The sequence below is a fragment of the Nannospalax galili genome, unplaced genomic scaffold, assembly GCF_000622305.1.
Source record: "Nannospalax galili isolate Female #2095 unplaced genomic scaffold, S.galili_v1.0 scaffold233, whole genome shotgun sequence".
Lineage (NCBI taxonomy): Eukaryota > Metazoa > Chordata > Mammalia > Rodentia > Spalacidae > Nannospalax > Nannospalax galili.
The window spans coordinates 1,638,651-1,645,051 of NW_008333818.1; the positions used below are offsets into that span (position 1 = coordinate 1,638,651).

The window sequence follows — 6,401 nt, forward strand, 5'->3', positions numbered from 1 at the left end:
TCCTAATTGTGTGCCCTTCTGGGGAGGAGAATAGAAACAGATCCAACCGCCCTGTCCCTACTTCCCAGCAGAGGTAGACTTGCATGATGTCCCATGGTTCTGACCCTCCAGCGAGCCCTCAAGACCTTCCAACTGGGCTGAGCCCTCAGAGAATACACCCTCCTTGCCTGAGGCTCTTGCTGTGTTTCAGTCTGGAGCAGGTGCTAGGTTCTGCAGCTCTAGAGAAGCTCTGAGGAAACCAGACCTGTGCCCACCTCCAGCTGCATCGTCCCCTTCTGAGACCCGTGGTTCCTAATATGGAATCCAACAAGGCCTGAATTGGCTTTGCTACCAATTCCTGCCAGACAGGTTGTAGTATCTAGAGTTTAGTCAACTACTACTTTTATTGCCACTCTTTATTTCTGTATCTGAGAGGGAAACAAATGCCTTGTGATGGGTATTAAATATATATGCTCATCACTCATGTGCTGTATGATTTCCACTTCATGGATTTAGATGAAATATGTGGAATATTTTTCCTACTTAGCAGAAATTACAGTAGAGTATGTTATGAAGTGGTGTTCTACTCTGGTGAAATTAACATGTGCTGGTTATTTTTAAATTTTGCTTTATTTCTTGTCAGCACTGACAAAATATATGCTAAGTTTATGAAAATACATTTCTTGCAATGGAATATAAAGCTAAATGGATAGTTGTCAATGTCTTTTACTTCATCTCATTGGGCATAGCTTTAAAGGCATAGTCAGGCACCTAGAATATTCCCAGTAAATAAGTACAAACGTTAGATTTCCCGAAGCCTGAAGGATGAGTCTTTGAGGTGATGGAGGAAAGAGAATAAAAAGAATCCTGAGTGTCGGTGTTTGTGGAGTAAAATGGGAAGAGGATGAGATGACCAATGATACTTTGAGTTTTCTTTTCCGAAGATTATCATATTAAATGTTTACCTTTTTATTTCTCTCTTCTCTTCCTCCAACACACACCTCTACAATAAAATCTTTACAATCCCAGGCCTATCGACCTTTGTAGTTTGGATGCCTGTAGTACTTGTTACATGTGAGGCACTCACCAGATGATCAATTACTACCAGTTCAAAAGATTATTGAATACATTACAATTACTTAAGACTAGCTTTCTAGTTATTCCTTGTCCAAAGTAGTACCTGTACCTACAGAAAAAAAAACTATTTGCTCTACCATTTCTCACTCCTGAGCTTACAGGAGTAAGTGTTTACAGTCACTTAAACAAGGAACCGATTTTCAGCTTTGCTTTCATCTGAACTGAACAACTGGTTGACAGGGGATCAGTTTATAAATTCTGTCTCACCTATGCCTGCTGCTATAGGAAAGAAACTGACACTTGATTAAGCTTTGAGATTTACTTTCTGCTTAATTATCTTGTTAATCAAACTTGTTCTGTGACAGTTTCACACACGCTGATTGCGTTCTCTCCCAACCCTCTCATCCCTATCAACCCACACTCTTCCTCCCTATCAGCCCTTTTCCCAGATTCATGACTTTTGGGTTTATTTTGCGGCCATGGCATTTTCACTGTCCTTTGGAGCCTGATCACTGGTGGGTCCACAACTGAAGGGAATGACTCCCCCTTCTTGAATCTGTCAATAGCAAATAGTTCAGCCATGAGGGGTAAGGGATCCTGAGTCCCTCCTCCACCCATGCCTGACTGTTGACGGGCCCATAATGTAGAATCCCTGCATCCTCCAGAAATTTAATGTTTGGTTTCCACTTGTTTTCACACAAATGAAAAAGAGAAGTATATACTAAATTCAAGAGCCAAATAGTCTGTGAATCCTTCAGTTGTTATTACAAAATTTTAAGAACCTTACTTTACTACAGGTCATAAGAATAAAGTTTCTCCACAGTGTGGGACTCACTTCCTGTTAGAAGATGGACTGGGTTCAACATAATTATAGTAGGCTAAACTTTGAAAGGAAGCAATCTCATAACAGCAGTTGTTTACTTTTGGTCATTTACTTGCCATTTACCAAATATTTAGGAATTGTCAAGGACATAAAAGGAACAAAGCTACTTGATGCCACTGCTTTAAAGTAAATCAAGACTTAAACAACAGAGCTGCTGTGTTGAAAGAGGCTTATATAGCTGACCCTTTTAGTCAGTCTTTATTTTGGCTATCAAAAGTTACAGCGCAAAAATGTATATGTTTTTGAAATGGCACCTATCTGTTGAATCTGAGTTTGATCCCTGGGACCCCCAAATGGTGGAAAGAGAACCAACTTCCACAAGTTGTTCTTCGACTTACACACACACACACACACACACACACACACACACACACTGTGGCAAATACATGCCCCACCCCCATGCACACTAAATAAATATATCAAATGTAATAAAAATTTTTAAATAAAAATTAAAAATCCAGACATTTTGCAGCTACAGAAAAAACTGATATTATTCTGATATTCAATCAACCTCTTGTAAAAAAATTAAAATACATTATTTAGATTATTTTCATGTCAAATGTCATTGGACTACTTCTTTTCTATAGTAAAATGGACTTTTCATGTATTGTCATTAGAAAGGAAAGTGTTCTTCTCCAAGTCTTGCTTAAAAGGGATTACATTGGTCCAAGGTCTAATCACTACATTTTAGATACAGCTTTGGGAATTATCTTCAGGAACCGCATCATGTTATACCAAAGGCCAGGAGGATATAATATAAGTCATAATTTCAAAATATGATTTATTTAACATTCAAACTACAACACAAGCACAAAATTTTGCTAAATATTTTATAAGATATCTGATCAAGAAAGGGTGTTATTATCTGATGATTGATGAAGAATATGAAATTAGAGTGAGAAGACCTAATCAGAGAGCACTGTCGGCAAGGTTGTGGGCAACCTGTCACAGCACCCATCAATCCACCAGGTGACTGGGATCCTTGTGTCCTCCCCTGAAGGTCATTTTGCATGTACTGCCAAACACTGCCTTCAGACCTAAGGTCTGCACTTCATATCCATGGCTTCCTCTTTTTCTCCACACATACAGCTCCTGAAACTGACCACAGGCCCATCTTTCCCAACTTTGTCATTTTCTATCTCTAAATTGCTACCCTGATCAGCTGCATGCATTTTACAAGTGTCTCTCTCAGAATGCAATGCTGTCTCATGTTAAGTTCCTTACTTTGAAACAAGAAGTTTATTTGTTTGTCTGTTTGTTTGTTTGAGACAGGGTCTCCTTGTAGCTCCAGCTGGCCTGGAACTCGCAGTGTAGACCAGGCTGGCTTCAAGATCTCACAGAGCTCCATCTGCCTCTACCTCTGAGTGCTCAAATTAAAGGTGTATGCCACCATGCCCAACATGCAGAATGCTTTTTTGTTTGTTTTTGTTTGTTTGTTTGTTTGTTTGCATTTAATTCACCTTATCTAGAAAATATCAAAATTTAGCCGGTAAACTGAAATAAAATTCTTGTGATACTATTGCTAATTGCAAGTTGCAGTGGCTTCCATAATTCATCAGAAAAGAGTCTCATAGGGAATATGGGAGTCACTTTTCTCTTCCTGTGACAAAATACCATGACCAAAAGCAACTTATGGAAGAATTATTTTGGTTTACTGTCCCAGAGGATGAATCCATAATGCTCAGAGAGGCATGGCGGCTTGTGGCCAAAGCCAGAAGCTGAGAGATCATATCCTCAACCATGTGCAAAACGCAGAGAGAATGAACTATTAAGGAGTGAGGGTGCAAACTTTCAAAGCCCACCCCCATGGGGAACTCTTCTTTATATCACCCTTGGTACTGATGCAGTTAAAATAGGGCTTGGCCAGCTTAGTGCCATTCCTCACAGTCTGTAAAGAGGTAGCTGTTTCCATTTATTTTGCCTTGTAATGGTGCTGACAAATGCTCACACTTGAAACCATGTTGAATTTCATCAAGTCTTATTGAGGAAATTATGATCCAAAACCCAATAGCAAAAAGCCAAGTTCTTCAATTTAGCATAGAACCAATTAGTAAACTATTTTATCACTAATTTACCCATACAGGTATTTGTCAAATGACAGATAAAGCAAAATTTCAATTTATCAGTATTTCCATTGTCTATTTATAAAGAGTAGAGTCATTCTTGATCTAAGGTCAGCTCCCATGCCCACCTTCCAGATCCTGAGAACTTACACACACATAGAGTCTAGGCTTGTCCTACAGCTTGATGGAACACAAATTGCCCTAGTTTCTATGTGTTCCAATGGAAAAATTCCTGAGGAGAATTAATGATTCTGTCAATTGCTAGGTTAACACATTGCTATATTATCAAATATTAATTTCTTCCATTTTTCAAAACAATGATACACATTTTGTACAGATATATGTACTGATACAGAGTATCACAAATCATTATGGCTAGATATTATTTCTACTACCTCCTTCCTTCGCCTAACCTCATAACATTCCAAGTTGTATTCAGGTTTCTAAACATAACTAAGTACTCACAACTATTCTCATTTATCAAAGACACTAGTAATAATAAAATATTGATGTTTTATGATTTTCTTTGTATGAAGTTATGTAAGTACTTTTTCAATATAGTTAAGATTTAAATATTTACAGTAGCAATCATGAGTTCTAACAAAGCAATTGAAATTATTTTCTTTTCTGGCACTATTCTCATTTTAAAAGCTTTTCCACTGCTCTTTCAGAGATACATTAATTCTCTTAAAGACTTGTAAATATGGAGCTTTAAGACAATCAGTGTTTCCTGGTTATTTTGTGTTTGGGCTTGTTCTTAATTGCATGTCAACAGCTCTAAGTAATCATGGGTGACATATTTCTAAACATTGGATATCAGAGTAATTATTTACCTTGTGAACAATTTAATTTTTGATAAGTATTTACTTGTTTATATAATTGAGCAGTTCCTAAGGGCATGTACTAATAGGGTTCCATGACTAAAACAGGTGAAATTGTATATAAAACAGTTGTTTCCAACACATCTCTAGATTACAAAATCAGACTACAGCGTCAAAAGTTTGACCCTACTATTTCCACAACTGCTTCTCATAGTTCTTCCCATCTTTAACAGTGACATGGAGGAAAATCAGACAATGGTCACAGAGTTCATCCTGCTGGGATTCTGTCTTAGCCCCAGGATTCACCTAGTACTTTTCACACTTTTCTCCCTCTTCTATACCTTCACCCTCCTAGGAAATGGGCTCATTCTTGTAATGATCTGCCTGGACTCCAGACTCCACACTCCCATGTACTTCTTCCTGTCCCACCTGGCCATCATTGACATGGCCTATGCCTGCAACACTGTGCCCCAGATGCTGATGAATCTCCTAGATCCAGCCAAGCCCATCTCCTTTTCTGGCTGCATGACACAGACCTTTCTCTTCTTGGCTTTTGCACACACAGAATGTCTGCTCCTGGTGGTGATGTCTTACGATCAGTATGTAGTCATCTGCAGCTCCCTCTGATATTCTTCAGTCATGGGCTGGAGAGACTGTGTCACCCTGGCTGCCATGTCCTGAGCATGTGGCTCCCTACTTGGCATGGTTCATATGAGCCTCATCCTGAGGCTGCCCTTCTGTGGGTCTCACAAAATCAATCACTTCTGTGAAATTCTGTCTGTCCTCAAGCTGGCCTGTGCTGACACAACACTCAACAAAGTCGTGATCTTTGCTGTTTCTGTGGTCATCTTAGTGGGGCCCCTCTGCTTGGTGTTGGTCTCCTACACATGCATCCTGGTAGCCATCTTGAGAATGCAATCATGGGAGGGCTGCAGGAAGGCCTTCTCCACCTGCTCCTTCCACCTCTGTGTGGTCAGGCTCTACTTTGGCAGTTCCATCGTCACGTACGTGGTGCCCAAGTCCCGCCATCCTGAGAAGCAGCAGAAGACTCTTTTCCTATTTTATAGTTTTTTCAACCCCAGACTGAACCCCCTGATCTACAGCCTGAGAAATGCTGAGGTCAAGGGTGCCCTCAGGAGGGTGCTCTGCAAAGACAGTCATTTGTGGTCGGCGTGGTGTTTGATTCACAAGCTTTGATCGTTTCTGTAATCTTAGTCCCCATGTGCTACCTAAATTCAAATACGTTCACTGTTGCCTTCTTCTGTGTACCTACTGAGACAAAAACACACCCTCCTTATTGTACAGAAAACATAGATGAGTTGCATCATTGACTCCTTGTGAGATAAGGTTTTATCAGACATGACAGTTCCAAATGAGTTGATTATGCAATTCAATAAAATTTTAATTCATTTTCTGTATCCCAAAAGTTCCATGCATTCCATCAAGTCTTTAATTGAATTAGATAACCACATGAACTTCATAAGGTTTAGAAGAAAAACGTGCTACATACAGTGAACCTGAAGACCTCATCACACACTTGTCCATGCTCCCCCATTACACCTGCCTAGTCCAAAACAC

The 6,401-nt window shown here is 39.5% G+C and overlaps 1 pseudogene; it reads left to right on the forward strand.

Moving 5' to 3' along the window:
- The first annotated feature begins 5,060 nt into the window (after nt 1–5,060).
- Nucleotides 5,061–6,020, forward strand: LOC103730438 (annotated as a pseudogene).
- Nucleotides 6,021–6,401: the final 381 nt, after the last annotated feature.